The sequence below is a fragment of the Anser anser genome (genome assembly GCF_964211835.1).
Source record: "Anser anser genome assembly, chromosome: 14".
NCBI lineage: Eukaryota > Metazoa > Chordata > Aves > Anseriformes > Anatidae > Anser > Anser anser.
Genome location: NC_139735.1, coordinates 9,997,800 through 10,022,874, shown reverse-complemented (window position 1 = coordinate 10,022,874; position 25,075 = coordinate 9,997,800). Strand labels below are relative to the sequence as shown.

At 41.9% G+C, this 25,075-nt stretch overlaps 2 long non-coding RNA genes across 2 annotated transcripts in view; one reads left to right on the top strand and one right to left on the bottom strand.

The window, feature by feature from the left end:
- LOC310881402 overlaps positions 1 to 25,075 on the bottom strand; it is a 133,844-nt gene that overhangs the window by 92,560 nt on the left and 16,209 nt on the right. The window lies entirely within an intron of this gene.
- On the top strand, positions 6,389 to 9,007 carry LOC310881159. The gene is made up of 3 exons (XR_014572146.1): positions 6,389 to 6,860; positions 8,210 to 8,320; positions 8,576 to 9,007. It is a non-coding gene; the product is annotated as an uncharacterized lncRNA (long non-coding RNA).

Here is a 25,075-nt window from a genome sequence, read left to right as displayed (position 1 = left end):
ATTTTCTTTCAGGGCATTTTGTGAATAGAAATAAAGACGAATTCCATAAACCATTGAAATTACAGGTAGACTGTAACAATGCAGAATGCAGGCTGACTGGGACATCTCCATCATTGTGAGCCATGCCATGGGAGACTTAATGACCCTGCTTTGACAGGACCTTAGCTTCATGAGCAAACCCAGGGAAAAAGGTGAAAGAATGTGAGGTGACACTGATTTTCCAGTGCTATGGGAACTGGGGCAGTTATTATCTGGATCGGTCTGAACTGAAATTAGTGAGACTAGGGATGAGTCATCCTTTCACATCCTGTGGAGCTTCAGAAGGTCATTTAATTAACAACACAGTGACAGAAAGGTCCTGCAGATGGGATTACTGCACACTAAGCAGTGGTTGCTCCAAGTGCAGTCATGCGGGAGGCTCAATTTGGGAACAAGCAGGCCTCAGAGCTTCTCTCCTGCATGCCTGACCCTATCAAGAAGTTGCTTCTTAGGGGACCACATTGCTGAAAATGATCCAAGGAAGTGCAATTTCTTCTTTTTCTTGGCGGGTTATGTTTTTCCTAGATCAGTTCAGTGACCTGCCTTACAGCTTAGCCCAACATAAGGCTGTGCTGCCAAAAGCAAGGTGGTGGTGAGATGCAGCACAGAAGGGGGAACAGGTGAGCATTTTGCTGAACAGCATCCTCCTTTTCTGCTCAGATGTACATACCCTTCTCTTAGACACGGATCACCTCCAGTTCTGCTTAGAGAGACCTGGCACAGTGAAAAGCACTGAGATGACGACAATAAGGTTGTGTTCATTTAGGTGTTCAGGCTGCTCTCCTGAACCAGAGATGGGCACATGACTAAGCTTCCTGGGATGATTTATGCTGTCTCAAAGGGTATTCTGTGGAGACATGATGTATAACAGACTAGGAGGAGGTTGAGTTCAATGTTTTGCAAAGAGATCTCCTGTGTCACAATTTGTATTGTGCTTAAACACTGCTAAGGCATCTGAAAATAATTCAGGGAGTTAGGGAACTGCTGTGCCTGTCAGTTCCTGAAGAGTTGAGTCATGTACCAGATCCAATCTCTAACTCATATCAACAGCCTAAACAGATGAATTAGGCCAAGCTGGTACTGAGCAGTTCCTGACGGGTCATCCAACCTGAAGATAACATGCTCAGGAAAGCAGAGACATCCATACAGTTGCTTACTCTATTTCTTGCACAGATCCCAGTGCGGCACAGCCCCTTTTCAGGCTGCATTACACACAACTAGTCTACAGAGGGACCAGAGAGGCTGAGCAGCTCACTGTGATGCGCTGTGCCACCTGACCACAGAGGCAGCAGTTAGAAGACCATCCCTGAAGGACTGGGCTGTCTTCCTCAATTTACCCCAACCACTCACTGGGCCATGGATGTATATGATCTTTATGGCTTGCTATAGCCTTGCAAGCGATCTGAAGGGCACACAGGAGTCTGATCTGTTTGCCAAGTGAGGGTTAGCTCTCTAGTCACACTGTTGCAGTAGCTTAGCAGGCCAGTGGCTAAGCTTGTCAACAGGTAACAAGGGGAAGAAAGGACAAAGAGGACACCCCAGAGCTGCTTGGAAGAGCCCTGAGAGACGTATCCCACACGAATCACATAGGTGCTGTTACATCAGGAGAAACAAAGGTTTTACAGCCCATCTGCGCCTCCTTAAGATAAAACATCTTCCACGTGTTGCCCCATTCCTCCAGGTATTCAGATTTTAGAGCTTTTTCTTATCATTGGAGTTCATAAATGATAAAATTGCTTTAATCTTTCATTTGCTATCCCCCCCTCAGTTATCCTTTAATTTAGTTTTCTCCACTTACATTCTTATTCCAATCATTTTTTTATCCTTCCAGCTTCAGAATGTTTTGCAGATTTTAAATCTTTCCTTTTTATTTGATCAACATCTTCCTGTTCTATATTTGTACTTGCAAACAGATACCTGCATATACACCCACATTCTGACTCAATCTTTGTTTTGTTTTCAGGGTTCATTTCCCACTTTCATTTGTCACTCACCCTTCTTCAATCCATCTTTATTTATCCTCTTTATTGCTGGAGAATTAATTTTGTTGCTCATTTAGTATCTGACTCCAATCTATCTGGACTCACCTATCTCTCAGGCTCATCTCTACACATTTCTTAATTCTTTCTCCGTCTGATGCAAGTACAGCATCTACTCCAATTCATTTTCTCCCTCTTTGTGTACTGTTTCATGTTCCTGAGGCCATACCACATTGATGTCCCTTCTTGCTAGAATAAGCACAGAACATCCTGTCCTAACAACACATTAGAAATTTCATGAAAGCAATCGTTTTGCTGGTATTTACACTGATTTATCTGTGCTTTTATGTGATGCTCAGCACTAGGATGTAGAAAGATGGGACACCAAGCTGTGATACTTACACTAATATTGCATTCATTTTCAGTAGTTCTTGCAGGACATAAGAGCAGCTGCTATTAAAATGTCCCATTCACTTATACTTGCCATTCAGCTGCATAGCAACTGCAGACTACCTTTTGCAGACTTATTGAACTATTTTTAGTTCAATTACTTGTTCCCCTGACTCAGACTGCAGGGAAAGTCTGAGCTCCCTTTTATTCAGTATGCGCAAATGAACCTCATTGCTTGCACTCATTCTGACCTAAACAGCATGCAGCTTTTATCAGGAAATTTTAGTTACTGGGATATAAACTTATATATTTGTGCCTTGTGCCTGACAGATTTTCAGGCTAATTTAGTTCCCATCTTGCTTTCATAACCTGAAGTTTTATCATGTGCATATCTTTGTCACCTACCTTTGGTGACAGAAGCTACCTGCAGGTTGATTTACTGGCTTGAGGAATGGCTCATTGCAGGGGAAGCACAGGCCTCTAACGATGATTGCCCAATATGCTATCAAAGTAAATCTCTAAAAAGGAAAAGGGAAGGACAGCAGGAGCCCTGTTTATCATCTTTAGAGACTGAAGTGAGCAAACTTTTTGCCTTTTCTCAGACCCTGCAGGAGTAACTCCTAGTGAGGCTAAGGGATGGTTTGGGAGCAAAGCTGCAATAAGATTTGCTCCTTGTTGCTGGATGGCCATACTGAAGAGACAGGACACACCTGTGCATATGTTGTTTAAGTTGAAATTGTTTACTGTGTTCTCATTTCATGATAAAGGCATTTAAGCTGACATCTCAGAATATCTAGCATCCAGACTTGACATAAAAGTAGCCTTCTCTGCAGATTTTTGGAATAAATATGTGCTCTCTAACCTCAAAAATTGCCCTCCTGGTTTATTTCAAACTTCATCAGGATGAGAAGAAAGTCTAGAGTACATTAGTGATAAAAGTTAATTTAACATTAATTCCTAGCCCCCACAAACAGCTTCCATGAAAGACTATTTCCCATACTCAGCTACTACTAGGAAAAAACTTATATGCTCTGCTTTCCCTGAGATCCCCAGTATCTGGCCTAAACAATAACTGTTTTGTTTCTGACTGGTGTCTAGAAACCCAAAGCATCCACTCCCCATGAATGCTAATAGAAGAAGTGAACATTTCACCTGTGCAGGCAAATCATTAAAATTATGCACAGTGGTTTTATAAGTGCTGCTGAGAACGTCATCCCCTACTTTTGCTTTGCATTGCCGCTTCAAAGGCAGCATAATTAGACTACCTGTGCCGGTAAGGAACCACTTTATTGGATAGTGTTGAGGATAAACAGGGACTTTACCTCAAAAATCCACCAGGATGTATCACAGGCTGGTGAAACACTAACTGTGCAGCATGATGCACTGTAGAACTACTACTTTTCTTACTTCAGATCCCACTGAAGTGTTATAAGGAGCACATGCTATGCACACTGCCTTTACTTTGCATTTCTACCTTTGTACCAAACACTGAAACACACTATTTACCAGTTAGATTTTTAGTGACAGTTTAGTAATATCTATAAAAGTGTATTAAATGTTTTAACTTTTTTTTTTCCTGTTATTTGTTAGGTTCCTTATCTCAAAATTCCTTTTTTTTTTTTCCCCTAGTTATATGCTCTTTTCCTGGTATCTTCGTATTGCTAATACCCTTGTGTTCTCTGTTCCTTGCTTAATGGATTGAATGGTGGTCTTGCCACTTCAGTGCTGTCCCTTCCTATATATTTAGCCCTTTATCCAATTTCTCATTTCTTCTCCAACTTTGTCAATGGTTGAAACTAAGATCTAGTTAACGTAGGTCACGTCCTATCCTTCTCCTTTGAGGGGACACCAGACTACAGAATTTCTTTTGAACCAGGCTATGCTCCACAGCTGCCGTTACCAGCTGCTGGTTTAAGCCACTAAGCCGTAGTAATCTCACTGATGCTAGAACTTCACTTCTCCTTGTGTTTCTCTTAAGGAGCTCACTGAACCACAAAGATATTTAGCTCCACAGAGATAAAATCATTTTTGTCCACCTGTTTTCAGAGCGGAAACAGAGGTGATCTGATGGCCTGAAACTAGCAGAGATAAAAGCCTATCTGGAAGTGAGGGAGAGGTGAAAGGATGGGAAGAGAAATAGGGCTGCATCAGGTATGGATAGAAGGAGCAGGACCTGCGAGGCAGAGGCTGTCCTGCCATTGACCTGCTGGAAGCAGATTCTTGGTTCCCTTCTTCTCTGCTTTGAAGGAGGAATCACCATTTCATGTGTCTGTGTGGTGACCATTCAAGCACCACCAAAATGCCTATAATTAAAAGGAAGGTCTCCCTATCACAGCACATATATCCTCTCCCCACTTTCAGAAATATAAAGTTGAGCATGACTTATCTCATTAGGGTAGGTGTCCAAACCGAGTGCCTCCAGGGTGTCATTCCCCATTTGGTTTCACTAACCAGAGAGAAAATGGAGGACTGGATTACAGTTCACAAGTCGTTAGATGGCAGGCAGTGCGATGGTTGCACAGCAATAAGGAACAGAGCTAAGCTGGAAGAAAGATGATCAAGACCCAAAGCAGTGTAAGATACAGGTATGTGCAGATATTGTTAAATGTAGTCGTTCTGTCTGTCTGGATTTACTCACAGGTGCAGACTTATATGCATAGAGTATACTAAGATTTAAATTTTAAGCAGATTCTGTTTACAAAAATATTGGTGCGAGGAGTCTTTTTTGATCAAGGTTATGCTTTTGCAATGTGGCCTCTTATGATTACTTTATGATCCAATTTCTATTTAACAGACCCTTACAATAGCATTGTATATGGAAATGGTACTGCACAGATTTCGATAGTAAATCCTACTTTGTGTCCTCCCTTAGTCTCCCCACTCTTTTCAAAATTGTTTTCAAGATCAAGATCAGTCCTCTTGCTGAAAAGAAGGCTCTTTTTGTGTTTACAACACTAAATGTTGAGTAACAAAATTATTAATGCTAATGACCCATAGTGCTGCTCTTAATTGCAGTAACAAAAATAGTTCAGAAACATTTAGATTTGGACTGCTCATAACATTACATTGTATCTAAAAAAAATAAAACACGTTCCAAAAGAGAAGGTTTTCTTTCCTAAGCACACAGATTCAGAGCATTTTGCAGATCCCCAGCATTTTACTAGGCTATGAACCAAACCAACCCATCAGATGCTGTGACTGACCTGTCTCTCTCATGGTATCAACTCAGCCATTCTGAGCACAACAGAACCTCCTCAGGTGGAGGACACTGAAGCTGTCCTTAGTACCAACTAATACTCTGCCCAATGTGATTAACCAGTATGCCATGTGTTCATCAGGAAAATAACACCTGGGAGCAATAGCCACAATCTGCCTGAGCTCAAGGTCAATGTGCAGCCCTATCTTCTCAAACTTTCCTAGTTTCAATTACCTTAGTACTCATTGTTCTCCACTTCTTCTGCAATCCACTGTTTCCAGCCAAAGCACCTGTGACTACACACATTTCCAAACAACCAACCAACCCAGGCACCAACACACTGCTCTGGAAATCACCCAGAGCAAAGGTACCCCCACAACTGCATCAACAGTGACCAAAAGTTTACCTGTTGAATAACTTGTCTGAATACCTGGTGGCCTCAGCCCAACCCCATAGGACACTCACCCACCTTGTCGGACCCACATTTCGTGATATGACACTGCCAAGAAACGAACTGCCAGATTGGTCTACACAAATACCCCAAACCATTTTCTCCTTCCATCTGGATAAGAAACAACTGTCCCCATCCCCATCTCTTACTATATTTCTTTGACGTGCCCAATCCACACTGCAGGAACAGCAAATGTGCCTGATCTAAGCACCAAAAAGCAGCCTCTTACTCAGCCTCTCCCTACAGAGAAGCATCCTGGGTATTATCAGCTGGAATGAGCGCAGCTTGGGGAACAATGTTTGTTCATTTATTGCTTATTACAAAGCAGCAGGGGGAAGTCAGATTTTAAGCCCAATAAACAGGTTGGCAGATTTCCTGTAAATCTGCTGTGTTTTATTGCTGGCATAAAATGCAAATAACCCCAAGTACATTTGGAACAGGCCTGTTTTTTTGCTGTAAGCACAGTATTTCCTGTCTTAACAGGAACCTGCTTCAAATGTGATTCTGGCCATAAAATTGTCTCTGAGAACAGCTCCCTGGTATACACTCTTGCTCATGTTCCTTCAGCAGCTCCATTTCCTCACTTTAAAGGGAAAGTGTTAAGGGCATCTAATACAGCTGCAAAGCAATATTCCAGCCTGCCTCATGCAAAATCAGTGAGCCCTGCTGAGCAGGGTCTGGTTCCAGGATCATTTCTGTTGAAAATTATGTACGAGAAGCAGAGAGCAGAGCATGACTTCCCAGCTCCAAGGTGGGGAATGCAGCACCAGCCACACGAGCACCTTTGCTTGCTCTCATCAGCTGGGTAAGTCTGGTGGGAAAGTTGCTGAAGGAAGGCAGAGATCCCAATCCAAGACCATTCTTCAGGAGAAGGGAAAATATTTTTACAAAGCCAAGGGTGCTTTGCACTTTATCTTCAGTTGTCTTTGCATTTTAGCTGCTACCTCACATCACAGAGGATGGGAGCCCTCTGTGACCAGCACAGGAAAACAAGGCTTGTCAAGGTTTTGTAGACCCCACACTGCTTGTTCTACTCATATTTGACCTTCACAAAAAATGAGCAAGTTTCATAGAAAAGCAGATTCTTTACAGAATCTGCTTGGGATAGCAACAAAGAACACTATTTGTGACCCCTCATCAAGTTTTTAAGAATTTTAAATTCAGGGCTAAGCCATTATAAAGCTATCAATGATTCCATTTAGGAGTCTGGGACATGCTGTCTGGATTTTCTTGCAGTTTGAAGGGATTCACGTTTGATAATCTTTTTTAAGCCCCCATCCGCTTCAAACCTGGAAGCTGTCCTTTCCAAGAGGGGTTTTGCAGAACAAAACTTCAGCAGAGCTGACATACAAATAAATTTAGGTAAAAATGAATACTGTTATGTGAGTACCCTATCTGAAACGTAGTATTTCTTCATATCTAGTGGGATAAATCCTACACAATGTTTATGAAGAGAGGTAGGCGCTTCCAGAAGGTTCCTATGGACACCTACTTTAGCCTAGAAAGGAGCATTTTCTCCACATACTTCTGGTGACCCCAGGAAGCAGCTGCATGATGAATGCAGACGTGTTGCCTCAAGTTTGGTTCCTGCCAATGACATATCTGGCTGTAGTTAAGCAAATGAACCCCACTGTAAGGCTGCTTTTAAGAACTGCAGTCATCTAAAAATGCAGTCACATCATGAGGTGTTTTTTTTCTCTCTTCAAATGATGATTCTCCTCATCCCCACCCACAGAAAAAGCAGCTTAGGGATTTCTAAAGTCCCCAGTTGTGTCTGAGCTTCTTTACACTCATGTCTGGCCTCTCACATATAGCCCTTAAGCTTTCCAAGTGCTCTTATTTTTATCCCAGAAATAAGAGAAAGAGGGAGATTTACTGGGTTAAACCTTTAATACCAAGATAAAGGCCCCCCCCCCCCCTTTCCCCTTTCCTTTCTTAACCCTTAGTACTTCCTTCCTGTTACTCACTCATTCCACTCATCTGTCCAGGTGGCAGGTATTTAACCCTAACTGTTTGCTTTGCAGCACGAGCTGGTTTTGCCCTTTTACCTTTGCAAGCATCTTTGTTTCTCGGAATTGCAGTATTAAGAGTCTTTTGCAAATATCCCAACCACTTAACTTCTGTCCCATCCAATTACTGTTGTGTTCCTTTCAGATGGTGAAAGATATGTGCCATCAGCCCACACAGCACTGCTCAGAAACTCCCTGCAGCTGGAGCAGGGCACCTGGGATGCCTGGCAGCTCTGCCTACCTCCATAGATGCATCGTGAGTCAGTGGCACAGCCATCATTTACCTTGATTTCAGAGAAGACAGGAGAAAGCACAGGATAAATTGCCAGCATTTAAGTGAAAAATGTTTGAGGCAGCTAATAGGTCAAAGTCCACTTATATGTTTGCAACTCCTACAATGTGCACCTGCTTGCACTGTCAGTTATTCATAACAACACTTAGCCCGTTACTTTTTGAAGGCAATCTTAACCAAATCAGCCTCAAGACTACATATTTCATGTTTGTGTTGCAGGTGGAGAGGGCTGAAAAGAGTGATGCCATCACCTGAAATGCAGGGCACTACTGCAGAAGGGAAGGGCAGGAGGACAAGATAAACAGAACATGCCCTCCTTGTGGATCTCTGAGGATTTAGGTCAGACAAGGCCCTTAAATAAAAAGCAAGGGATTTTTTTTTGTGCATCATGGTTCCTCAGTTACACAAGCATGTCTATATAGCAGCCAGGCCTTAAATTAAAGATGTTTCTTTGCCATGATAGAAATCCCTTGGCCAGCTTTGCTGTAAACATGGAAAAAGTTGAAAGGAAAACAGGATGATGCTGCAGCTGGCAGTGCTAAGTGTTAGCCACATAATGAGGCTGTGACATGGGATGGTAGCTACACCTGATCCTTCACCAGTCCCAGAGCCTGGTGGGTGCTGCAGAGGCAGCCACAGCTGGACACAGCCACAGCCTCCAGCAAGCTCTAGTGTCCAGCCCAAATCCAGCCCAGCTGTACATTAACATGTGAAAGCTGTGGAAAGAAGCTAAGATTAAGAGTGGGTTTAGATTTATCCTGAACTCACAGTTTTGGGTCAGGAAGTCCTATCATACATTTGCACAGAAGGGAGAACAGCAGTATCACCAGGGCAGAGAAATGACATGGAAATCAACAGTAAACCTGCCCTAGATCTGCAGCAGCCAAGCAAGCACTGGTTTCCCCAAAGACAGCCTGATCACAAAGGAGAGGTGGATTGTCCAGGGCCCTGCTGCTTACTTTTACAACTTAACTGCTTTTTTCCCTCTCCTCATTCTGTTTTTAAATAGCTGCTGCCTCTGCTTGGTGCTGTCAAAACTTAATGGTTATTTAAAGAGCTCCATGAAAATAATCACCAAAAAAGTGTGCTAATGTGCTAAACTATTCCTCCGAACACCTGTGAACTGTTACATTTTACAGGGCTAACAAGTCAGACTCAAAATAGGATTAGGCATTTATATGACTTGGATTAGCACCTGCAGCAAGTCACAGACAAGGATAAAAAAAGCAGCAGTTCTTGACCTTCATGCTTTGGGCCAGAGACAGGCAAGCACCTGCAGGGGAGAAGGAAGAATAACGCTGTACAAGACCAAAATGTTATTTCTTTTGTCTAGCAGACACCAAATAATGCACTGTGTGGGGCTTTGTCCCCAGAAGCTTCTGCCATGAGGCAGACGCGGATATGGGAGGGACTGTACAGGCCTCTGATCCTTTGTACCCTGCAAGCAGCATGCGTAGCCACATGCTCCTGTGTATATCTTCCAGACGCTTCAGGAATTTTATAGTGAGTTGGGTAATTTGAAAATGATTCAATGTGGAGACTAATCATTAAACAAGGCTTCTACATCAGCAGTAATGGGGAATGCTGCTTATCCCCTTAGCCAGCTCAGTTTGTCTAAGTTGTCTGGCCTAATTGTCTCCACCTTTCCTAAAATTAGTCAGGATGGATAAGCCTCCATAGAAGGATTTTTCTCCCTATTGGCTAAAGAGGAAGCTGGGGTCTTCTGCACCCAGCCTCCAGTTCCCAATGACCGCAGCTGCGTGAGATGAATCATGAATACTCATCCCATCCCACTGCAGCACATACTCATGGGGACAGCTTTAATTGCATCCGGCTGGGATAACAGCTTCCATCACAAAACTCAGCTAATCAGTGGAAGGCCTATTTCTAAGCTTTAAAGTTATGTATTTCTTGCAGAACTTATTTAAATTAGCCACTAGAGATATTATAAGTGATGCTGTAAAAGTTTGAGGGAAGGGGACTAAGCTGATTCCACGCTTATGACTAGCACTGTGTCACCAGCACAAGAGGATGGATGGCCTGTTCCCCAAACACCATTACTGATACACTCAAGACCCATATTTACAGTGTTAGATGCCCTGGGATAATCCTACTGGGATACTCTATACAAGATATTGTCACAATCAAAATGTTTTTGTAAAGGCAGAAGTGATTTCTGTCCCCAGAAATGATCAATTTTTCCAGCTGCAATTCAGCAGCAGGTCTGTGCCCAGCTCAAGGTGAGAGACTGCTCTGGGACACACAGCATGGAGAAGGACTGGAAATCAGGAGAGAAGAGGGAAAGGTCTGCTTCATCCTAAGGAGGGATTGCTTGTGGCGGGGGAAAGGCTGACGAGGCATTTGAAATTGGAGGGGCTTTATCTTATGGAACCCTCATACACCTTCCCTGCACACAGGCTTGCAGGAGAACACTATCTGCCACAGGCAGCACATCCAGAGTTTGCCACTCGATCAGACAGCCTGTGTTAACTCTGTCACTCTTACACAGGATGCTTCCTAGGAGGGCTAAGTTTTTACCACCTCTATACTTTACAGGAAAAAATGTGTCTGCAGACCCAGATGAGATGCTTCAACTTTACCACAGGGTGACAAATTTTTTTTCTTCCTACAGCATATTGTTTGATATGCACAGTAGATCAGAGAACTTGTCTGCTGAGAGAAAAAAAGGGGAGCAATAGCACACCACAAGAAAACGATAACATTGCACCATGGCAGGAAAGACAAGCATCAAGCAAGTCAAACCACAAGACTGAGAGAACCTCAAACTATTACTGTTCAGTCCTGGAAAACTTATGGCTGGAGTCATCTGTGCATGGATGTTACACTTAAGATAAAAGAAATGGATCAAGTGCAGAGACAAAGAATTGCAGCCTAAAGCATAGAAAATCTCATCTCTAACAAAACTAATATGCATAAAAAAGTTTGAGAGAATGTTGCACACTGAATATTGAAGAGAGCTGCAGTGGCAGGAAGTCTACTTGCATTTGTGCGAGCTAAGACAAGAACTGGCTCAGATTACTTTATAGGATGTTATAGGTTAGGCATCAGGAAAAGCTTTCAATAAGTAGTTAAGTCATGGAGAAGACTTCCTGCAGGCTGTGAGGGATTCATTGCTGAACAGCCTTCAACAACAGGCTAACAGAAATCTTCCAGAAGCAACAGAGGAGTAATCGATCCTCCTCTGAGACAGGAAGATGGATTATGTGATCACTTCAGAGTCTTTATACCTTAACTGTATGATTGTCAGATTTAAAAAATGCAAATTTTAGGTAAATACATATTTCCAGTATCTGATTTTTTCTTTCCCTGGGGCTTTTGCATCCTTCCAGAGCTCTTCATCTTTCTCTGACCTTTCTTCCTTTTTAAAATTCTCTGCCCAAACTGGTTGATCACTGTCCTCCTCTTAGGATAATTTAGCTTCTTTAATACTGCTCAAGTCTATATTGCAGTCCAGGGCCATGCAGTTGGTCACAGTAATTCTTCCACTCCCTACAAGCAAAGCAAATTCTTACTCAACCTCCTGATGGCCCTCTGCCTGGCAGCCTAGCCAAGCAAAAGCTCCATCTCTTCATGCTTGCCTCCCACACCATGACACCCACAGAGCTGCTTTTAACACTGCAAGATAGGAGAAGCAATAACCAGCAGAAACCCTGGCAAACATGCTCATTTCTGAACCATGTATATCAGAATAACCCTACCCTTCCTCCTCCATTTTGTTGTGATTAACTGACCTTGGCCTGGTACCTGTCAATTGCAAGATAGTGTTTAGATAATTTTATATATCTGAATATCAGAGATTGAGCTTGAAACCTAAACAGGATTGCTTTTATTCATGTGGCTGTGCAAATCTCTCCACTGTACCTAGGAAATCTCAGCCTGTTTCATGGTGCAAACATGCACATTTATTCTTGTAGTTTGTTACATCTTGACTAGAAGTGGTGCTGTTGCTATCAACAGATGCTCTTAAAGTATTTAACATATTTTTCCCCCTTTAAGAAATGTTCATCCTCCTTTATTATTTTTGTTCATCTCTTGCAGAGTCCATGTAGAAACTCATCACATCCCTGCCCAGGTGGAAACACCCTTCTTCCCATGACTGCACAACTTCCTTTTGTGGAGTACCTTTTTTCCTGGTTGCCTTAGGCAGTGAGGTTGCTCAGGCTGCCTCACATTCCATCCTTAAATTGCTCCTACTTTTACTGTCTATACTCTGAATGTAATTCTTTGCCATTCCCCTTTCTGGGGTAGTTCAGATCACATTTGCCATGTGGTTTGTTAACCTGTTTATCTGAGCAGTGGCCAGCCCTCATTTAATGCTGTCTGGGATCAGTCACAGACTGTTCACGTTGTCTTTGCTGAAACTTAATAGCATGTAAGTTCTTTTCCTCGGTTATCTGCAAATGAACATGACAAAGCCTACCAGCTAAGAATTAAAAGGAAGAGTGAATACCCTTCCAAACTGTGTGAGATCTTTTCATAGTCAGTGAGCACTTCTGCAAACAATCCACCCATTGTTTATATAGACAATTATGATTCAATCTCCATCAGCATCAATAGAGGCTCATCTTGAATCAAGCCCTCAATGTGAAGGTTCACTGACTGCCAGATTTTATATGTTTAGATACCTACAAACATTTATAGGGTATGATTTCCCAGCTCTTCATAGTAACATGTCTCAGATACTGTGTACTCAGTGTATATTTTAGAGGGGCTCAGACATATTGGGCTGCATCTGCTGGTTTATTTTTAGGAAGATGAGCTCTGATAGATTTGCTTAGAAACAGCACAGAAAGAATGTGAACTTTGCAAACAGCAGAATATTTCCAGTTCTTGGTCTATGAACCCTGACAACATTTTTTCAAATAAATTACTTGTTGTAAAACTCATGTTGACCTCTTCTCCCCAAAGGCAGAAATCCAAAAGTCATCCCATTGGTGTGAAAGGTCTATCTTAAACCAATTTAAGCCTCCAGGAAATACAGAATTAAGGCTGACACCAACTTTTCTTTCCATCTTTGCCTGTGACAGTACAGTGATGATATTTGCACCTAGCTGAATAAGAACACAGTGCCTGTATTAAGGATGACTTGACTGCTTTGAATGCAACAAATGTATACATCATGAAAGAAGTTCAGTGCAAATATATCTCACGATCAGTTTTGTCCCAGCAGGTTAATAGAGAATAGTGAAGATGATAGGATTTTGAAAGCAGCTTACACAGTAGGCACACAATTCCCATCACAACTGGAGCTTGGAGGCCTAATTCTTAAACTCTGATCTTGCAAGGGCTTATGCAGCCCTTAAAGGCAAGCAGATACATACAGAGCAACAACTTACCAATGTATTAGAGTATTTTGAACTATCACATCCAGACAGCGCTGAAAATCCAAGCAACAGAAGTAGTTTGTTATAATGCAGCCTCCCTCTACAACATCTGAGTACAAGCCTGTCAACTAAGAGGAGCTGCAATTGTTTGGAACTTAACTTCACTTATTCAGAGATTAAGCCCTGTTGTCAATTTGTAAAATCTATATTGCAAAAGCAATGATAAAGAAAGCTTCCCTCTTCCACACAGCGGTTTTGTCAATCCATCTCTACTCTGGGCAGATAAATCATACTCTGCAGAGAAAAGGCAAATCCAGCCAACTTCAGAAAAAAATCCAGCTAGGTTTTCAAGATTGCCAAAGTGCTTTGAAGATGGAGGAGCTGGATTGTGACAAGCAACACTTTTTCCTCTCAAAAAAATCAATGGTATGCAAGAGTTCTTGTGAATACAGGAAGACAAGGAGCCACTAGTCTGTTCTCGCATACATCTCTGAACCCAACTTAGAAGAGCTGCAAAGGACCTCTGAGAAAACACCTGCATTTGGGCATTTGTGGGACTAATGAAAAAAACATTGTTTGGCAGCCATATAAGTCTAATTGTATAGGGTGATTCCATAGTAACATGTTTTTGTCTATCATAATAAACAACTTTTCACTTTAACAGCTGAGCTGCTAACAAATTACAGCTCCTCTTTGAGCTGAACTGACCTAATTAGTTTCTGGTTTGTGCTGCTACTGAATAAGCATGCACAAAGGATGCTTTCCACCCTTGCAAGAAAGAATCAGAATTTAACATATATATCCAGGGGGCCCAATGTGTCTTGTCCTGTCTCACCAACCTCAAAAGGCTTAAATCCCTAAAGTACAAATATGATGGTTCTACAGTTGCCTGTTAACAGAATTGCTCCTTGAAGCCTGGCAGCTTAAAATTATAACACTTCCGAGCGCTATGCATTGGTAAACAGGACTCTGGAGCTGCTCTGGGGCCAGGGCACCAAGGGCGCCAGCTGGACAGTTTGTCCAGGGGAAGGAGGTCTCTAGCCCCATCTTTTGGTAAACCTGAATTTCACACCATCTTTCAATTCATCCAGGGACATCTGGGACCTGCCCTGCAAAACTACACAGGGGAGCTGAAGTGCGAGGCTGGAGAGGATCCTCACGCTGCACCAAGTGGTATTTTCCAGAGGAAGGACTGTGCTTAAGCAGTTTTCTCTACAGATGACTGCTGTTGAGAGTCTTCATTACTGAAACAGCCTGGAGACAGCTCCTTGCTATTGCCTTCTGGAAATTCAGCGACGCCTTTCCTAGCCAGTTACTCCCTACTGCTTAAAATGTCTGTGCTTTGTGTAGCTTATTTACCAGCATAACAGTACAAAACCTGGTGTGAGAGCAGTTAGCTGTGAAGTAGGATGTTCTTTGTACCAGCCTAACAAGTTCCAGCAATACAACAATTTTGTTTCATGACATTTGTGCGTGTATCACTTCCTTTTACCAGCACCGTCAGTGGTACAAATTGTGTGAAAAGATGTAGTTTAGTGTCCAGATGGTGTCATTATTAAGTTCTCATTAGCTGTGCTTCAAAGCACTCCAGACTGAAGGGAAGCTGCAATGTAGAGCGCAGCAGGTATGATGCTGGATCCCTTGTGCAGAGGACTGAAAACTGAGCGCAGTGATTTGTAGCAGAAAGTGCTGGGAGTTTGCAAGTGCAGAGAGGCTGGGGTTTGGCTGGCACCAGGGGAAGAGGGGAGCTGAGAATGTATTCAGAGCAGGTACAGCTCTGGCACAGGGAAAGAAGCGATGGAGACAGCTCTGTTTCTAAGGAGGATGAAGGTATATATTAATAGCCCTGTCTGTAGCAGGGAGATAATGTGGTCAGACCAAGCCAGCAACAAGAGCAGGAGGGAAGATTATTGCTCACCCACATCTCCTGTCTCTGCATGAGTTTGCTGAGGGCAAGCTTGTTAAGGATTAAGGTAATACACTGAAAAGAGAAAAGGTGTGGGATGACCATCTCCCACAGGGCCTGAAGCTGCTCCATCACCAAGCTCTAGCCCTGCCAGGCAAGCAAGGATTAGCTTATCTGGGCTGGGACAGAGGTGATCACATCTTGGATGTGGCTGCCAAGCAGTTGACTGGGGAGGAAAAAAAATGTTGATGCTCAGAGCCAGTGCCCAGGACAATTTTCCCAGCCAGGCTTGAAACAAAGCCAGAGTGGCAGTAAAGTGACCAGCTGGGAAGAAAAACAGGGAAAAATAAGGAAACTTTCTCTATCAGGAGAGAGAACAGTGGGCAGCTCTTCTTTCTGCTGCTTTTAATAATGCATGGAGATCACTAACAAATCTGCCATTTTCACACTGCTAATTGCAGAAGTGTTTGCCACCTCCCCAGGGCATTTCTTACACTATCCTGACATTTCTCCTTTTCCCCTGACCCTTTTTTCTCTTCTCCTCTCCTTTTCCATGAGGGTTTTTTATTTATTTATTTATTTATTTTAAGATAACAGACACTCATTGAATCAAAGACTGAAGAATTCAACCACCATTAAAAAGGTTTAAAATACAGAAATGTTGTATTCTCTTATCCCATTAAGGATGCAGCCTAATATTATGAGGTCTTTTGCAATTAATCAGTGAGGACTTGCACAGATCCTTTTCTGCGTAAAAGTACCTAGTGTTTCAAATATTCAGCAAAACCTCTTGGTTCTGCTATAAGATCTTGAATCTGAAATATTGCTTGACAGAAAGAAATCACCGCAGGGTTTTCCGGATTTCACCATCTCTCCCTCAAAAAAAAAATGTACCACCTTATCAGAACTCCTAAGCATCACTGAATACAAGAGCTTTGCAGCTACTGCCTGCTTATCTGAAATAAGACTTTGCTGCAAAAGCTTATTGATTTAGGGAGAAGAGAGAGTAAACAAGTAAGAGTTATAGAAAACTGGTGCTGATTTAATGTTTTTAGGAGCAGAAGTGAAAGGAGACACTGATATACAATGAAAATATTGCAGAGTTTTGCTTTTGTGATAAATACATGAAATTATAAAGATGTCACAGGAAACGAATCTTCATGAAGCCAACTATGCTGTCTGGACAGACAAACATTAAAGCCAGTGCATGTTTTATCCTCTCATTTTGTTAATCTACATGTTTCATGATTGATATAACTAAAGTTGCTGCCTTCAGCAGATAAAAGCAGGCCAAAACTGGCAAAACCACGCAGTCAATATTCAATTATTGTGGCAAGGAAATGGCATCTTCCAGGCTGGTGGAGACTGCAACAGGTGAAACCTTGTACTTCATGCATGGTGTCCTTCAGATCTTGAGCAATCTAGATGTGGTGATCTGAGGATGTCATTAAATAACAGTTGTATTTGATAATATCTATGTGTAGCTGCTTCAGAAAAAGAGATAGTAAAATGTTGAGATAAAGCCCCACTGGAATCAACAGGAAAATTGCCACTGACTTCCTACCAGATCTTTGAAAAGCTACAAAGGAAGGATGAACAGCAACAGAACCATCTCTAAAACATAGCAGGGTTTCAGAGTGAAATCCTGCAGGTTTTGAAAACAGCTATTCTTTCTGTTCAAGCCACTTTCTCATTTGGCCCCTGGAGCATTACCCCACCTGATACATACAAGCTGTTTCATCTCTGCTGGGAAAAAAAAAAGGTATAACCTTTACAAGGTTCTCCCACTTCAGCACTTCAGACAACACTTCGCTAATACCACAGCAGCTAAACACTTCCCAAAGCAACGTCTCTCCAACAATGCTGGGGTTCAACGCTGCTTTGACAGGATCTTTTCCCCACTATTTAAGGTCCTGATGAATCCAAGCTGCTTTGAACTCATCCCCAAGAAGCACTCAGGGACTGTCCATGTCCAGCAGCTGAAGTCTTTCCTGCAGACTCAGAACTCCCAGCTCTCCTCCAACAGATAAAACTGGAGCAACCTCAAGCTGGTTTGGACTCCCAGGGTGAGTAAACACACCAAGAAGCTTTAATGAACATCCATATCCCACAGTCCAGCTCTAGGCTTATGAATGTGCAAGTCTGACAGTCCCTGGGATGTCACTGATCCTGGAAGGACAGTGGGTTTCACTGAAGGATGTTTACTTTTCTTCTTGTTCTGCTCTCACTTCTGATGCTGTTGCCATCCTTCCCTGCAAGAGAGACCTGAAAAGGACTCCTCAGGGAAGTACCAGACTAACATATACTTTATTTAAAGTACTTGCTGTATCTGATATACCCTTACTTAGATGAACAGCTTTACATTAACATTAGACTGATATAATCAAAGAAGAATCAAGCCTCATGCTGTGGGACATGTTTATTGGTCTTCAGTTGTAAAAATGCTTTAACATAAGGCTATCTGTATTTCTTGAGCTGTCCTTATTTCTTGTAGCAAATTCAAGAAGCAAAGCAGCAGCGATTTGAAGTCTGCTCACTACAGAAGTCTATCCAATGAATTTCAAACAGTGAGCTGGATATCCAGACTGAGGAGCAGTTAACAGATGGGAAGCCAGAGATAGTGGCTTTATCAGTGCTACACACTGATCCTATGGAAGTTCAGTCTTTCTAAGGTAGCTTGAAGGAAATAGTTCTTGTGCAGCCTGAGAGCAGAAAACCAGTAATTCTTACCAACCAGAAGATAAAAAGTTCAGTTTTCAACAGCATGGGTCCAGGAGGCAAATGCAAAGAGCAATGCTTAGCAAGATAAAAGGCATTTGTATGAGTAGCTCTGCCTAATCTGCTTGTTGCTGGAAACAACAGTAAGGGAAACTGAGGCTGATTAAGTTTTGCCAATAAAATCTTTACAGTTTGCTTCTGAAATGTGCCGTTTTCTACAAATTAAGTGGTTATGCAAGGGCTCTATTTATTAACATAACTGATATTTCTCAGACTTGATAGAAAAAAAGAAGTAGTTTATTTTCCTTTCCTTGCTCTGTGAAATAGCAAAAAATAGCCAAAGTTCAGGAATATGGCTAGGCAATACCTGTAAGTGGACATAGCCCAGTCCTCTTGACCATTCCCTTCATATTGTTTGACATACTTGCTGGCAGGTGAGCAACTGTCATCATCCCATGTAAGATTGCAGCTTACATGCTGATCTCAGATGTTCTATATTCCCTTCTAATGTGCACCATAGACATCTCAACAACCACATGCTGAAGTTTACAGGTAGAACTACATAATGCCAGAATTCGTATTAAAATCTATTTATAGCTATATTCCTTCTTCTCACCCTGGGAAACTCTTGGTCACTGAAACTGCCTTATGTGCTGCATTCCCCCTTGGTTTTCTGTCCCAAAGACATTCCCTCTTCTCTGCTGGTAAACCTGCAGCCAGAATCTCAGAGGTAATTGGACAGAGAATAGAGGGTCAAGTTAAAATAGTTTAGGCTGAGGTCAGTGCAGTATAATTCTCACATAATTACCCAGGTCAAACTGGCTGGAAACTACAGACTCATGTAGGTATTTTTCTTCTGCATCACGTGTGATCATACCACATCAAAAAGTGGTTATATCAGCTCCATGCTTTGAGCCCAAATGATTATATACTGTATTTGTCAGGCTGCCTGAATCTTAGTCCCTTTGGTTCCCTCTGCAGTTTCTGCCTTTGGGGAACGGCCTGTTAATCTGTAGCCTTCAGCTTTTTTGTACTGGCTGTTCTTTCTGGGTGATGCTGGCACTGTTCCCTGCCGTGTTAAAAGCAGCACATATGTTTTGGGGATCCCAAAGCAATTCTGTTTACTGCAGTGCACTGGGAACTTCACCTCCTGGGTGGCAACAAAGAAGGAATCAATTGTTCCCCGGCCAGATGCAAAAGGGGTGCAAACTAAAAAAGTCACGAAGTACAGGCCCAATGTCTCGCTGTGCCTGCTATTATGGTTATTTACAATTGCCTTCTTTCAGTCACCATAAATCTCAGCAGAAAGGGCTTAGTTAAGATATGATTAGGTTGGGATTATTGCATATGAGATTCTTGCTCAGGCTTATAAATGTGACAAACCCTGAAATATGGTTTCCACGGAAAAGGAGAGGGAAGGGAGGGAAATGGTGCTTTTACTGAAATATACCACAATTCCCTAATTACTCCTCTACACTAGTGACTCCGAGTGGTGGATAATAACAATTAAAGAAACATTCTCTGTTCTGCCCTCTTATGCCTCCAAACTTATATTCTCTTCGGGGATTCAATTTAACAGCAGCTGCAGAGTAAGACTTGAATGAAATTAGGCTGATTTAAGAGCCCACATGGAGCTCTGTAACAAAGGGAGACGGCATAGTACAATTTTAGAGATTAATTCCCCTTCCTTGTGCTTTACTACCAGGAATTAAATGGCTAGAACTGACCAACCATTCCTTGGCGAAATATCCTTGGGCACAGAAAACACCCAAGTGCCTTTCATATGCAGAGAATGCATTCTCTCTTCAAAGCCTTCACTAGGACCAGGCCCATCTCTTCCACACTCCTTCAAGGGGGGTGTGCCCCTTCAATTGAAGGGCATTTTTTAAGAAGGTCTGAAGACAAGACTATTCTTCTAAGCATTGTTTCACCTTGGGAAGTAACAATTGTTACTCTAGTTCATCTGGACAACACTCAAATGTCTTAATATGGTGAAAATATTTAATCCAGTTGTAGAGAGCTAAACTGACTCATCCCATACTGTTTAGCTCCACTCTCCTTAAATCCTGACCTAGGCTAAGCAGCCATGCAAAAGACTGCTGACTCTATAATGGCATTCTATAAGAACACATGTTCATATAAAGAGTATAGCAAAGCAATAAATTATGCATTGATATGCTGAAGTTGTTTTCTTCTGGAGTTAAGAGCATAAGTCAACTGATATAGTTCTTCCTATATCTCCTCCATGGGTTTTCTTATAACAGTTACCCATGTTGCATTTAACACACCACCCCAAGAACCTCTGTTTTGAAATATTAGCCACTAGGGGTCCAGAATCAAAACATGGAAATTTTTCTGCTTTGACTTCTTGCCAAAACCATTAAAATATTCTTTGCACTGTCACAGCTTGTGCCACCTCCCAGGGGAGTTGATTTAGAAGTAAATTACACGTAAGTGTCAGATGAAAAGAGCTTCATTATCTAATTCTTCCTGCACCAGCATTTCTTCAAATTGCTTACTAGGGACAGAAGACAATTAGTCCTGTGTTTGAAATGAGAAGTAATAAGTATCTGTCACTCCTATTAACCATGATTATTTTTTGATATGCAAATACAAGTGCTTTCTAAACCAGTTAGATGGGGCAGCCATGTCTACACAGGACCAGGTGCCAAGTGTGTTTTGGCCAGCTCTTAGCACGCAACCACCATGGGCTTCAGGAGCTGTTGCCTGGACTAAATATCTTACAGCACAGTCTGCAGATTGAATCAGCATTGCAATAATGAAAGAAAAATTGGATGTCCTTCATCCCCCTTTGCAGTAGCTACAAGTACACAAGTGTTTCCATGGCACCAACAGGCTTCTAAACAGATTTTAGAAACACCTTTGAGGTCCCTGAAATCAGTAGGAGTCTTCCTCACAGATTTGACTTGGCATAGCTCTTCCAGGCAGCCATCAGGATGCAGAAGCTGATGCCAGTGATGCATCATTAGCAGAGACTGACCAGAAGCCCACTTTCCTTAGTCATTGCTGAGATACCCCCATTCTGCCCATCATTCAGGACCCAAGCGTGGTCACCTTCTCAGCAGGGATCACTTGACCCTTCCCACCAAATTTAATTTAAATCTGTATGGTATTTATGATATTCTTTCTTCTCCATGCTCACAGGTGAAAATCTCATCAAGTCAGGTCAGGATAAAAGACTGTTGCACTAATACAAGCAGTCCTGCTCAGTTCATATCCATCTCAAACCCTACTGCAAGTGCTCTTAAACTGCCCTTTGAATCACATCACCTGTATTTTTTTATATCACTTCATTTGCTTCTTCCTCCTCTTAGATCTGCCTGCCTTTCACATTAAGTGACTTTGAAATACTGGCATGGTAAAAAAAAAAAAAAAAAGGCTTCCCTGGTACCAGGCAAGTTCAGAGCAGAAGTTAACAGGCATACTCCTTTTTGCAGAGGAACCAAGATGTTCCTCAGGTTCCAGAGCTCAGATACAGTATCTTCTCTACACGGCTTGCATCAGTAACTCAGCTGGTAAGTACAAGACATTTTTCTCAAGTTTAATCTCTGTCATGCTTACATATGACCTCTGCACATTCAGTATTTAAAATGCAATATAAGAAAATCCTTATAAATCTTTATACCATGCATATGACATCTCTGGGACATACCTTTAAACCAAGGCCAAATTCTGACACGAACAATGCCTGTTCTCAACCAGCTTGTGTGCATCTGAGCAAAGGGCATATACTTATAGGGATGTTTTGTTGCATATATTTTACTGCCTCCATTTCCTTTGATTTCTTCAGCATTCAGGGTTACAATAGTACTACTGCCATACAAAGTGTTTTGCATAAAATACTTTAAACAGGAGGCTGATATTTTATGAGATGCAGAACAATTTGCTGAACTGATGACATCTAATTCTATGGTCTGTTATTAAACAAACATACTAAAACTAGCAGAGAGTCAGTATTGAGAAATACAGTGCTCTCAAAGCAACAGCTTCAATGCAAACTAAAGAAAAGGCAGTATCTGTTGGGGGACAGTTAAGAGTGAAGACAGATTTATTTTTGGCTCACCCAAATATACACAGAAAGCTTTTGCAAAGTGATTAGGGCTCATTAAACAAAACACTTGAGAATGAACTTAAGAGATTTATTCTAATAGGGATAAACGTGTTTGTGCTTACAGTTACCTTGCCAGAAGTGCCAGATTTCTCTCCCTTCACCCTTAAGTATAAAAACATTAATATTAAAGGGTTGCAACACCAAATTGAGCGTCAGTGCTACCCTCTGAGACATGGCAAAGGTCAGTGATGTGGAAGGAACCTTTGAACAGAGCAAGACAAAGAAAGCAGTTCACATTTGACAGCCTCGCCACTGCATGGTATTCTTCAGTATTTTCTTTATTCTCATGAATAAGACGAACCTCCCCTCCAAGTCAAAGCTGGCCTAAGCCCAGAATGTAAATCCTCAGTTGACAGAAATTTCAGCTGCGTACTCACCATCAGTGAGTGTTTTGGAGCTTAAATGGAAGTAGGGAGAGACAATGAATGTAGTTATTTTATATGAAAGCTACTTGCAAATGCTGAAGCTTCCAAGTACAATGAGTAAAAGCCTCAGTCATGACAATTATGCTGAATATGGACACTGATGTTACTTATTGAATTTCCAATATAGAATGTTTGATGTCAAGTGGAAAAGTAATATTTGGAAGTAGTCAACTTGCATTCCCTTTAATACACCTAGTATAACCCCTAAAAATGCATTTCCATCCCCTGCTGTCTCTCTGAGGCTCCAAGATTTTGGATGTCTTTATTTATCTATATTTAACTGCTAAGTTTATTTCCTTTTTTCTTACCTGATTTCTCTGAAAACAAGACTTATGCCACTATACTCAGATAAAGTCCCCCCAAAACAAAGGAAAAGAGGTCTTAAAGATATCAAGGTCTTTCAGATTGCATGAAAAAAAAAGGCTAAAGGAAGAGCTTCAGTGTTAGCCTACAAAAGCAAGCAATAGAAAACTATTTATTCATGTCAAGGGTCTATCAGCAAGTAAATAGCACTAGTTCTGCCAGCATACTAGCAAATCTTATCATATCTGCCCTAATTCTGCCCTACCTCGTTGCAGGCACAAGGGTGGCTTGAACAGACTGCAAGTCGTCTGCTGTTTTTATGAAGCACACATGGGTACTAGGATAACACGAACAAGATTTTTTTTTAATTTGCGATTTGAAGTTAGGATTTGAACAGATGTCTCTGGAGATGAGCATCCATTGTGCTATTCCTTTGCATATTACATTGGTCTCCCTGGAAGATTCATTTTGAGTGGGAAGTCAATCTTTTTTTTTTTTAATAGATAGGACAGTCATCTTCTATATCACTTCCCTCTCCCCACCACTTCTGCCAAGAACCTTGAGCCCCCTCCCCCTTTCATTGCCTGGATAAAGTTAACTGGAAATGTTACTTGTCACACCACAGATTCAGACCTTAACCCGACTTCTGTATTTCACTGTTGGCAAAGCTGGGCCAATTCTTCACACAGTTGTGTGCATTTTGCAGTTCACACCATTCTTCTACGTGGCAATGCGTAAAACCTGGGTGTCAAACTACTCTTTCATGCCTGTGAGCATACCGTATTGGAGAAACCTCACAGGAGTGAATGTTCAACTAAAAAAATGCAAGTTTTCATCACAGAACCTAGAAAAATGTGGAAAATTAGGTGGCTTTACACACAGATTGACATTTTGTCTTCAAAACAGTTAATTTATAGTTCAATAGCTATTTTTAAAGGACTGCTACAGCCTGATGATGGAGATGCGTAAATGAGGTTTTTGGAGAAATTTGGTTTAGGAAACATCTATGGGGAAAGAATATAAACAGGCAAAGCTGGCAGAACAGCCCTGTCTGTTATGGACACACTCACCCAGGGAGCACCTCTCCTGACATCCCACCACAGAGAACCAGCACACTCCATCCCTACATGCTACAAATTTCCTACAAAGAGTTTGCTCAGCTGTTATCTCTCATTTCCACAAAAGCTTGAAAGAGACTGTTGAAAGCTTGTTTTGTTATCTGTGCTTTACACAGTCTGGTTGCTCAGCCTGCTTACCTTTTCCTCCCCTCTTTCAATAGCTCAAATTGATATGAAAAGAGCATACTTTTTTTCAGAAGGGGGTGCAGGACTGGTAAGGCATTGGGAAGAAAAAGAAAGCTGACATTACAGTGAACTGGCTGTATGTGTTTGAAAGGCTTCAAGGGGAGACTAATTAATCCCATTGTTGATGCTAATATAGTTCTTTGTCAAGACTTGCAATTTAGTGCTCCAAGAAAATTTACCTTTGATCTTTAGCTCGGAGAAGATGACTAAAGTTTGTCAAATGCATTTGACTGCCCTCAGCTCACGTGTGGACTGGGGCAGGGCAAGTGGACATGTGGTTTGTCACCATTGCACTGGAAAAAGGGAACTGGAGGGTCTGGCCATCAGCGGAGGGAGCTGAGCCCATTGTGGCTTTTGTGGCTCTTGCCCTGCTCCAAAATAGCTGCACAGAGACCAGAAAGGAAGAGAGTCCACTAAACAACGTGCAGCTTGCAATTTTGTCAGCCCCTGAAGGCTTCTCCCATTGCCATGCTCACCTTGCTCTACTACTTCTGATTAAAAGATTCTTCCTCTTTCACTTATCCCCTCCAAATAGGATTAACCCCGTGAGCAAGATACAAAAACTCCCAATTAACAGGTCAGCTTG